Source organism: Urocitellus parryii, chromosome 1 (assembly GCF_045843805.1).
Source record: "Urocitellus parryii isolate mUroPar1 chromosome 1, mUroPar1.hap1, whole genome shotgun sequence".
Taxonomy (NCBI): domain Eukaryota; kingdom Metazoa; phylum Chordata; class Mammalia; order Rodentia; family Sciuridae; genus Urocitellus; species Urocitellus parryii.
Genome location: NC_135531.1, coordinates 249,690,671 through 249,702,944, shown reverse-complemented (window position 1 = coordinate 249,702,944; position 12,274 = coordinate 249,690,671). Strand labels below are relative to the sequence as shown.

Here is a 12,274-nt window from a genome sequence, read left to right as displayed (position 1 = left end):
CATATTGATAAAAGGATGTTAATGAATTAAGGGAAAGATGCAGAGGGAAGGGATGATTGATGGGGCGGTTTCAGGGGAGACAGGAGAGGACAGGACTGAAAGACAATTAAAAGGTGTGTCTTGGAAGGAAGAGGAGGAAAGGACGGGAAATGAGGTGGCAATGCAAAACAACTGCAAGTGGACGGAAGCAAAACATGTGGGCTGGGTTCTTGGCTTACTGCTGTTTCTCCATTAAGAACAACGCCTAGCACATAACAAGCACTCAATAAATATTCATTCAAAGAATGAAGCTTGGAAATGAGCATTTTGAGTTAGTGAGAGGAGTTGTCAAAATCTGGATTTTAATGCTTTCTCATGATTTTACTTTTGGATTCAAGATTTTGGGAAATTGCTATTGGAATCTTGACTTTGACTTTGGTATTTTCAAAGTCATTGACTTTGGTATTTTCTGCAGTAGAATGAAGAGAGTCAACATGAAGAAAAGGAGAAAGCGAAATGAATTCCAACAGCACTGGAGTGAGTTGTCCTAACTCCCTCTCCTGAATTTTCCCATCTTCTCTAGGTGGGAATCTTCACCTTCAACTCCCTGCTTTCTGCTTTGGAACCATCCTGTTCCCTGGCAGGGGAAACACTAGCAGCCCTACTCAACATGTTCCTTATTTGCTCCATGCGATCAGCTTGAACTGTGGTACATATGTGGTACATATGTCTTATTAAATACTAGGACTGAAAAGCATAAATGCTAAATCCATGCTGGCTGGCACTTCAGATTTTACAAAAATCCTTCTATCCTGAGCTGTCCACCCTATGCACAGGACTATTAACATGGCAGGTGGGAACTTGTGACTGGTTTATATATAATAAGGCATTGTATGTAGGAAATTTGGGGACTCATCTCAATATTACCTACATTCCTGTCAGGATAAACATTTTTTTTCCTAGTGAAAACCTTTCAACGAAAATGAAGTAAAATAAACAAGAATAGACAAAATAAAAAATGTAAACCACCGAGTACCACTTTCCAAAGATCCTTTTATGTTCTAAAAGAAACTAATTTTAGGGCAGCATTAGATATCTCTTACGTAAAATATCCAGTGGCAGAGAGACTAATGCTTTGCCAAAAAGCTTCACTGACCAGCAGAAGAGCAATATTTTTAAAGGAAAAATAAATAACTGGACAAAAGAAGCAAAGCATGAGAAAACAGCCATTTTTTGACTGTCATACTCTTCCTTATTATTGGAATATTATTTTGCTGAATGAACGAAAAGCATATTTCCCAAGCAGGTTCTGACATATGCTCAAGAAGTATGACTGCCTATCTGACTTCCCCTGAGGAGGGCAAGTCACTGCTTTGGTGGATCCTTTTAAAGAAAAAAAAAAAAAAAAGGAAAAATGATTAAGGTAGATGTCTGTGGTGGAAGTTCAAATTCAGGACTGCCAAGCAAAGTCTGTCAAAGGATCTCATGTCTTCCTGTTGCCATCCCTGGGGAATTGGGCTGAGGGTGGAGCTATGGCCATGGCATATATATACACATATATATTTAAGTTTCAGAGAACCCAAGTGAAAACTTTGATAGATCACGTGATCCTGTCACTCAAGCCTGTTCCGTCCATTGCTGCATCACAAGGTTTTCTCATGGAACTTCAAAGTCACTTTCCAACAGCACTAATAAGAGGCTTTGCAGAACCTCTGCTCCTTCATTTTCTGGATCATGTTCTCATATAAAGAGAACAAAAACTACCGTCCAGATAATACTTAGCCAGTTTTCCCCAAGAGTGCTTGAATTGACTATGTGGAAAGTGGCAAGTATCTGTAGCCTTCACCAAAGATGCTTTTCAAGACTTGATCAAATATAACAGTTTCTCCAGCAAGAGCCCCCATTAACTGATTGCTATTTTCTTTTCCTGCAACTTTCTAAAAGTGAACTGGATGGCATAGGCTCTACTTTCCTTGGTTAATAACCAGCTACATATGAAGTTACATTCAAATAAGAATGACATTTAGTGCCTCTGATCTACTTCTCCAGGTAAACCAGATATTTCTGTCCAATAGGATCTGGTTGCAAGGTACCTTATTGATCTATATTTGTCCTTCACTCTCTTGCTGCTTAAAGCATGGTCAAGCAGCACAGAAGTTACATGGGAACTTGATAGAAATGCAGACTCTGAGGCCTATCCAAGACCCACTGAGCAGAATCTGCATTTTAACAAGGTGCCCAGGTAATCTGTCTGCTCCTTGACAATTGGGAAGACCTGCCCTGTACTGAACGGTGCTTTAGCCAAGTGACCCCCAGGAGCTGTGTGGCTTTGGCCACATCTGGTATTCACCCACCCTTTCCAGGTGCCATTATAACTCTGGCTGATGATGGGTTTCAGGCATCCCATGGAGGTCTGTCAGGCATTCTACAGGTGGCAAAAGAAGAGCAACAGAGGATTGGAATGTGAGGACTTCCAAACGCAGTACTTCCTACACGGGTCTCCGTAATCTCTGCCTCCCTCCGGTATCTCCCTTGTGGTATGTCTCCAATCTGGAAAAGGGTCAGGGCCTGTTGTACCTTATGGAAATGCTGCTAAGATAGAACCTTGGGGCCACCTTTCATGAGGTGAAAGAGTAGGTCAGAGGGTGGCCAGACAAAATGCAAATCCCACCCACCTAGTTCAGCCAAAAAAGTACTTCCTTTGTTCCAAGTGTCAACATTTTATTTACAATTTCCCAAATATTTAGTAAATCTATGGAAACCACTGTCCAAGAAAGTGAACCCAAGAATTCAATGCAGTGTGTAAAGAAATGTGCACATTGATGCTGTATGTCCCTGGGATTGAATAGCTCCGCTGCTTCTCAGCATTGAACTGATTTTTATTCTTCAGGCATTGTTGACCTCATCTGTGACATGAAGACCCTAACACTAGGTGGCCACACAGTCTGCTTTGCCCGGATCAATCCCCATTTATACTCATTGTCTTTGCATTTATGTCATGTTCTCCAAAGTGCTGTGGTTTGGATGATATCACCCTATCTAGTACCTACCTTGAAGGGTTTTTGAAAATATTAACAAGACCAGGTAACCACAAAACTCACTATTATCTCAGTTAATTTACTCTAGAATCACTCATTAAAGCTGTGTGGAAGAAGAGCCTGGAGCCTGAGTGGCTACACAGTTGTTGGGATTGAGTAAGTTACTCTTGGCATTGGTATCAAGTTCAACTGACCAAACCAGGAAAGTCTGACCCCTCCCTCCCCCACTTCCCCCCTCACTCACTTACCTCCTTTCTTCCTTCCTCCCTCTCTTCCTCTCTCCCTCCCTCCCTCTCTCCCTCCCTCCCTCTCTCCCTCCCTCCCTCTCTCCCTCCCTCCCTTCCTTCCTTCTTTTTTCTGATACTAGGGATTAAACCCAGGGATGCTCTTCCCCTGAGCTATATCTCCAGCCCTTTTTATTTTTTATTTTGAGACAGGGTCTCTCTAAGTTGCACAGGCTGGCCTTGAACTTGCAATCCTCCTGCCTCAGACTCCTGAGTAGCTGGGATTAAAGTGTCTCCTTTCAAAGTAGCATACTTGCCTTTTTCCAGACACCAGAACCCTTAGCTCAGCAAAACTGCTCTCTATCTGCTGAGAAGGCATCTGAAACCATCTTTGTTCTCATATAAGGAGGTCTTCAATGTAGGGGCTTGTTATAATTTTGTCCTGCTTGGGCATAGAGAGTGGAATGGCAAGGGCATAGGAGTGGTAACAACTACACTCAAAGCCTTCAAAGGGGTAACCTCCTTGCACTTTAATACAGAACTGAATATACAGTGATCTCACCTAAGGATTCTCCCTGAGGCTCTGCCTTCTGTGGGTCTTATTATATTCTGTATTTTAGGTAATGCTTCAGGAAAAGAGGTGATGATGCCTGCCTTTGTGAAGGTAGGGTCTTAGGGTGTTCTTAAAATATATTAAGGAAAATTAGAATTTATGTTGCTAAGCAGTATTCTGGTGCCTACTACTTTGGGTGGTACTAAGGCACATTAGGAGATGGCGTTTTACCCTCTTATCTCCGGGGCTCATGTGGAAAAGCACCAGGAGAAATTTGCCAGACTAGAGAAGGCTCCTCTGGTAAAGGGCTTTGAGATGGAGAAGGATAGGAGTCAGTGAAATTGTCACTGGCACAGTTTTTCCATTGATGTTGCACCAGGGAAGCCATAGTGCTGATTGTGTTGGACACCATCATTTTGTTCTTCTTGCTAGGGTTCGGTGTCTCTAACTCATGGCTGGCCACCTGCCCAGAAAAGCAAACAGAATGTACCAGTCCATGGTGAAACTACAACTAGTAAGTTATTTTTTTTTGTTTTAAAAAGTTAGTAAGGAGATTTCAAAACCTACAATTTGGGTAAACATACAAATCAAAACTTCCAAAGAATTTTTAAAATGGTAAGTGCTTCTTTCTACCCTAAACCCACCAAGTGACTGCAGACAGGAAAGATCCCCTGATGTCATATGGCAGGATTTAAAGCAGGCTTTATTGGGGAAGGGGGACTTTGCAAGACATAGCACAGATCCTCCACCTTTTCATCACCCACAGAGAGGCCTGCTGGACATGTGGCAGGGAGGCTACATTCTAGAAAAGAGATCCCTAGACTTAACCTCAACTCCCTATCTGTAGAGTGAGAAAGTAGACTTGTTGGTAGGAAAATGAACAGGTTTTCTGGCATCAGGAGGTTTGAATTTATTGTGCTAATTACATTCAGTTGTTGTCTGGGAAGCCTGGTTCCCTAGCAGCTGAGTTTTGGGGCCCATGAGAAGTTCTAGCTGCTGCAGCCAAGGGTCAAAAGCCACTGATCCCTTGGGACATTGAGTTCTGGTGAAGTCCCTCCAACTAGAGAAGGAAGGTGAAGCCCTCTTTCAAAATCCCAGTGGATTAATTTCCAGAAGTCCAGAATGAGCTCCTAGGGGTACTATACACAGGTGATCACTGCATCACTAAGTCTAAAGTTTATATAATACAGAGTGTGGGAAAATTTTATAAGGTCTACTTTTGAATGATGGCAAAATTGAAACAATCTCTCTCACCTGTATCATTTTGGTGTTAATAGTTTGTCCTGGTTCAACTTCACCATGAGCAAACCAAACAGATATATCTGTGTAGAGGTGAACCAGAGCAGCAGCCTGACAATAAAGGGAGAAATTTGCTCTTCCTGCCATCTCTCCTTGAATCTTGGACAGTGAGACAGTCACAAATCAAGTACCCAAAGCCAATTGAAATAAAGCCACGGTTTCATTGCTACCTGACCAATGACTTCCTTAAAAATGTTCCACCTGGGGTGGGGGCTATAGCTCAGTAGCAGAGTGCTTGCCTAGCATGAATGAGGTCCATGAAAACTGTGAAGTAAGGTGAAACCTAAAAGCGTATCTTGTTGTTAGAACACGTCAGGCGCTGTCACTGGGTCCTCTCACCATTTCCTGCAGCATTGACTAAGTTACACTTTGCATGCCTGATGGGCATTGTCCTCCCTTATGCGTCTGTTCTAGTGTGGAGTTGAATTCAACAAGAAGCTGCTCACTCTGCAAAGTAATAACGAACTGACTCAAGTTGTTAACAAGCAGAAGAATCTAGAGTTCATTGTTCTTTGTTGGGTTACAGACTTTCTCAACCCTTAGTTGTCACTTGGGGATTGACATTCTATCCTAGTGGATACTTTCTCTTTGTTCCTCCTGGCATATTATTCTCAATTGCTCTTAGGGAATCAAAAGTTCATAGAGAATTATAGAATAAGATACAGCAAAGTATAAAATGTGTCTACAGTCTCACTCTCACATACTGTGTTGTTATAAGAAAAACTGATAAGTGCTAATTTAAGTTCACAATCCTTTACCTGCAATGCTAAATTCCAAAACCCCTGGTGGAGAAATTTCACCAATCTCATCCAGTGGGGTGAGATTCAGAGTCTTTTTTAAAATATCACTTAGCGTGAATAATCAGATACTTTGCTGCAGAGATATATATCATCACGCCTAAATGGGGTGTGTTGCCCAGACTCCACGAAGGATTTCACATAATACATGGAATTCAGAAAATTATCTTACATCTGGCCTCAAGGGTTTTCATAGGAGGGGTGACAAACATGTACATGTACCTAGTTAAAAATGCAAAAGGTACAAAATAAAGAATGAACACCTCCCTGCCCACTTGTTAGCCCTGTCCCTATTCTTAAAGGCAACCAATTATAAGTTCCTTACAATTCTTCTTCAGAATTTTTTTTTTTTTGTGTGTGTGTGTGTGTGTGTGACTATACCATCATTTGGTGATGAGCTTTTACAAAAGGTTTAATAGCATCAACACCATTCGGCTCTTGATTTTGTTTACTAATAATCTATCTTGAGTATTTTTCTCTATCAGCATATATAAGATCCATTTCATTTGCTTTAATATCTGCACAATATTCCATTATAACTTATTTAGGAGGTTTCTAAATAAGGAATGCTTTGTGCAGGTTTCTGTTTTCTGGTTGCACTCTTGTAGGAATATCTTCCAACAATGAACATCTTTGCATATATATGTTGGAAAACATTTTTTTTTTTAAAATGAAGCTGATGCCATCTGTGTGTCCTTGGAAACCTTGTCATTTACCCTCTGCTCCAGAACTGAAATGATTCTATCTGTGTCCCTTTCACATCTTTGAATAACATTTCATACTTTCATTAAGGGCTGCCTCCTGCTTCCCTTTATCTCTCACACTAACATGCTTTGTAACTTAAAAATATATTATCTCATTTAGTCCTCATATCAATCCTACTACATCAGTCCCATTTTGCAGATGAGGAAACCAACATGGGAATTAGAGACCTGTCACGGTCAGTTATTAAACAGTCAGGTACAAAGTCAGACTTTCCCTCAGCAAATCCCCTGACTGCAGCCCATTGCCTGGGTGATGGTGTCGGTCACCCAGGAGGTATCAGCAATGGTGTACCAAGATGACCAGGCTCTGGCTCTTCTTTCTGAACTCAAGATGACTGAGGTGGCTTGACAGGGGATGTATCAAGTGGAATTTTAAGGGAAGCAAGAGGTTTTACACACCAATCCCACCTCTGCCTCATTAGTTTTCTTGAAGCGACTGCTTTTTCACTTGATGTAAGTTGGTTTCCAGGTGTTTATTCACCAGAAAGGTGGTAAGGAGGAGATGGCAGGAACATTCTCACACAGTGATGTTATGATGCTACATATCAAACTTTTGTTTATGTGTATGAATGTTTACTCACGATTATAGGCATAGGGAGAAAGAAATGGGAGGACATACCCTGTACTGCTAAAGATGGTGACCTGATGACTGGGGTGGAGGGAGAAGGCTGGGGGAGGGGAGGAAGCAACATTCCTGCTAAACTAAAACCAAACAGAAAAATGTTCAAATGTGTCTACAACTAAACATGTATAAAATGACCTCAATAGTGTAAAATTATATGGATATATGTAGGAATGCATAGTGAGGTATAGAAAAGAATATTAATAAAACATTCATAGCAGTTTTCTTGACTTGGTAGACTTCTAGTGGATTTTAATTTTTTTCTGGAATCTTTTGGTATTGTTTAATTTTTTGTAGTAGTGAACATATATTATTTATATAAGTACAATGGAATAAAATTATTTTCATTGAGATAAAATATTTATCTCTAAAAACATATTTAAGCAATTTTCTTTGAAAGGAGGTGTGTTAGTAGCACTTGGTGGTTGGGTGTAAATGGTGCTTGGAGTTCCTGTCCTATGGGGCAGTGCTCTTGGTGACATCCCAGGTTCCTACACCAAGAAAACAAGGAGATGTAGACACCACCTCTAGGAATCCCTTATTAAGAGATCGATTTTGCCAAGTGGAAACAATTTGTGATCACAGGTTACCTTCTTTCAAGAGCAGAGCAGAGAATGTTTGAACACAGAATCTTGGTCACGTGAATTTTGAGAGATTTTATAGGAATATTCTGGGAGTCAGGGTATGTTAGAGGTAAGCAACTCTTGACATGTTAAAAAATATACATGTATGTATTAATTTGAATTTTAAAAAGCTAAACTAGTCATTGTCTTCCCTGAGGTTCATGATTGCTTTAAAACGCAATTTGGGGTGTGGCTAATTAAACATCTGAAAGAAACCTGTTTAAAAGGAAGGATGTTTCCAAACCATCCATTGGCAACATATGAACAGCGCGATTGATGGAGGTGCTAAAGTAGACAAACCCCAGCTCCAGCCAACCTAGTTCTTTGGAGTGGCTCCCTCTCCCACAACCACCCACCGGAAGGTGTTTACTAGAATCTTAAGAAGTAGCTTGAAGAGTCTCATCTCTCTTAGACAAGGAGCCCATAAATATTCAGTGTAGGAATGTTTAGATATTTTCATCCATTTTTTTCTTCTAATGCAACACTATAGTTTTATAACTCCACTCTTGTAAAAAAAAAATGTTCGAAAATCCCAATAAAGATGATTTTCAGGGATCTCTCTGCCTGATTTTGCTGGCCCTGACTGAAAAAGACTCATGGTTATCTCTGGCTATTGCAACACTCCCAAGGGAAAATGTATTCTTTGGGAAATCTACAGAAAGTAACAACGAATCACTGACAAAAATGTTTTCTCTGTACTATCCAGTTCCACTGTGGCTTTGTAGAAAGGACCACATAACCCCAGTTTATTTTCCTAGAACTTGTAGAGCAAATTTAAGGAAATTATAAAGGAATACTCAATACTCACAAAAATTCTTTCTCATTCATGTAAAACTGCATTCATTCATCTACATCTATTATCCATCTGATCCATTACCCACCCATTCATCCATCCTTCCATGCAGACCTGTATACCTTATGCTAGGCAAAGAAATAAACAGTGACCAAGATAAGTGTGTGCTTCTGTGTGCCAGGAATGATGAGCCATAGGTAAATGAATAATCTTAAAATAGTGTGACTGTGTTAGAGTTAAGAATCGAGGATGGGTGGTACAGGGCAGGTGTTGCAGATCAGAGATGCTTTCCAGAAGTAATGTTTAAGGGATACACAAAAGCAGGTCAACAAATGTTAAATGAGATTGTGATTTAAGACACTCCCTAAATTATCTGTAAATTAAAACTTGATTTTCTCCTTAAGACCTTCTTTGTTATCAACAATTATTCATCAACCAGCAGCCCCATAGCTCTAGCAAAGGGAACTAGTACCAAAACTAGTACCAAACCCTCTGGAGCTGCTGTTATTTTCTAAAAATTGGTATAAATCGATCTTTTATTATAAGCCCTTGGAAATTTTTTTTTCAGAATTCCTGAAAATTACCTGATGGTAAAATGTCTTTGGATATCCAACTGTGAATTTCATGGGGATAATGGCATTTCCCCTCTTTCTCCAATAACTCTGTTGGTTAAATTCCTCTGCAGCTTTTTTTTTCCTTGCTGTAGTGTGAAGAATTTTCCATGCGTTTCTCCCATTTTATCAGACTCTTTGGATCAAATTCCTGTGTGTGGGTTGTCCTATCAACTGTTTTGTACATGTTTAACTCTAACCTGGTGACTAAAAATGCCAGACTTCACAACAAGATCCACAGAGAGTGAGTCCCTAACAGAGGTTTGCTGTGGAATATAAAGGAACCAGCATGAAAGAACACATGGAAGATAAATTAAGCATTTCAGAAAATGTGATTTTGAGAATTGAAAGACTGCTTCTATCTAAAGACCTTTTTTGATGATCAGTTTGTTACCTTCTCTGGTGGTACATGGCATTTGGCTGCCACAGTTGTCATCCAGGTCTCTGTTACATATCCTCCTTGGGAAAACCAAACCCCCAGAAGGCTGTATTGGATGGAGAATTGGTGTTGCAGGCTCAGTCTTGGACATACAGTTTGGGGATCTTATAGGCATTTTCAAGTCTGAGCAAAGCATGCTCAGTGTTTGAGTACACTGTAAAAAGTTCATTGAAATAATGAAGTATGGATTGATGTCACCTTAAGTAGGCAGTAATCAAATTTCTTGTCAAGGAAGGAGAAGTAATTTCTGAGATATATTTCTTTGATTCTCTGCATCACTGTAGAGAGGAATCTCATAAGTTCCCTAGTCACCTATATCTACATGAGTGACTGTCTACTTAATTTTAAATTACATGCACTTCATACACACACACACACACATACATACATACACATATACACACACACACACACATACACTCACTCACATGTATGTATGCCCATGTTTATATGAATGGATAAAAGATATTTCTGGGGCTGAGGATGTAGCTCAGTGGCAGTGTGGGCTCAGTATGCATAAGGTCCTGCATTTAATCCCCAGCACCAGGAGGGGGAAAAAAAAGAAAAGAAAAAGGTCTCTTTAATTTATGTTCTGAATTTGGTAGGAATGGAAACAACTTAATGCTAGCTTTAAAAAAAATTATCTGATGCCCCCCAAATGTTATGAGTTTATGAACCATCAGCCTTTTATTTTTTCTTTAGACTGGAGACTTCAACTTCTTTAATATTTCCTGGGATAATTTCCATTTTTTTCTTGAATACTTAAAATATGAAATCTTAGCAAATCCTAAGGTTTCTGATAATGACCCAACAAATTATAGTCAGTCCTTCACATCTGTGGGTTCTGCATCTGAGGGATTTAACCAACCTCAGATCAAAAATATGTAGAAAAAAGAAAAATTGTAGTGAACATGCATAGGCATTTTTTTCTTGCCATCATTCCCTAAACAATATAGTATACAGCATTTATAATGTACTTGGTGTTATGAGTAACCTAGAGATGATTAAAAATAGACAGGAGGATATGTGTAGGTTATAAGCTAATGCTATGCCATTTTATATCTGCATCTGCAGATTTTGGAATCCTCAGGGGAACCAATCTCCCTTAGACACTGAGGTACAATTGTGTTTTGATATTTATGGCACAGAATGACTTTCCTGAATCACTGGTTATGACTCCAGGTGGAAAAAAATAATAGAGAGAACAGCTCTGCCAGATGGGTAGAGGAGACACTGGGAAGAGCGTAGATAAGAGGTATCTCTTGGCATAAGCAGAGGAGAGACTTGCTCAAGACAGGCCTAATGCTCCCTCCTTCCAGAAGTCAAAGGTGTCCTTCCTTGATCCCTTCTGGTCTTGTGTAGTGTCAAGGTGGTAGGAAGGAAGAAAGGGAGGGAGGACTGGGCTCTGCATTGTGGAAGTTTTCTGGGGGGCAACCTTGGCCTTCATCAAAGGGTCACACCCCAACTAGAGCACAGCAAAGGGAAAGTGAATGTACTTTCTGGGCATTCTTGGCAGGGTAGCTTCCCAGCTGCCTCGGAGGGCGGCACAGACCTAGAACTTTCTGAGTCATTCTTGCTCTAATTCACATTCCATGCCTAGTAGGCATGGGTGAAGTGACACAGCAGACCTTCTAAGTCTATACTCTTAAGAAACCAAGCCTAAATTAAACCTAACAACACAATAAAACAGGATTCCCAGATGTGTTTGCACGTCACATACCAGTTCAGAATCGTCTGAGTGCAGCCTCCGTTGATGGGATGTTCAATGTCTGCTGCCTCGATTTCCCATTATTCATAAAGCCAAGCTGTGAGAGATGAACAGGGTGTGTTTCTGAGTATGTGACATGCAAGTACTGCATCCTGATCATTTCAACCATGCAAGGGGAGTTCCCTCTAATCCTGCCTGAGTGTGGACCCGGAAGTGAACCTACCCACGATCAAACTCTGGTTCTACCACTGACTACCTGAGTGAGGCTGGGCCACCAACACACCTTTCTGTACTTCAGCATCCTCATGTGAAACAGCAGGGACAAAACTATTAATTGACCCTTGGGTTCTCAAAACTACATGTGCATCAATCTCTTGGACGACTTGGTAAAACAAAAATTACTGGGCCCACCTTGGAGTTTCTGATTCAGTACTTCTGGGCCTGAGAGTCTGCTTTTCCAAAAAACTCCCAGATGATGCTGATGCTGCTAGTCCACAAACCACACTTTGATTACCACTGACCTCACTCATGGGATTGCTGCCAGCATCAAATGAGAATTCCCATGAAGGCAAGTGCTGAAAGCAATTAAATAAATTAATGTTAACTATTTATTTTCTTTGTTGTCAGGAAAGACTCTGCAACCAGAAAATTATTGTCACTCTTGGTTAGGAGGGGTACTGTTCTAATGTGCTACTATGCTTTTTTTCCCTAGTAACTATAACAAAGATAGTGATTTTCTGGCTGCTGAGTCTTCCCTGACTACAACAGCACAGGGATCCATATCTTCTGAACTCATGGATAGTATGCTTGGCTGGTAATCAAGT

The 12,274-nt window shown here is 40.5% G+C and overlaps 1 pseudogene; it reads right to left on the bottom strand.

Annotated features, from left to right (window-relative positions):
- LOC113190151 (aldehyde oxidase 3-like) overlaps nucleotides 1–12,274 on the bottom strand; it is a 99,581-nt pseudogene that overhangs the window by 27,048 nt on the left and 60,259 nt on the right.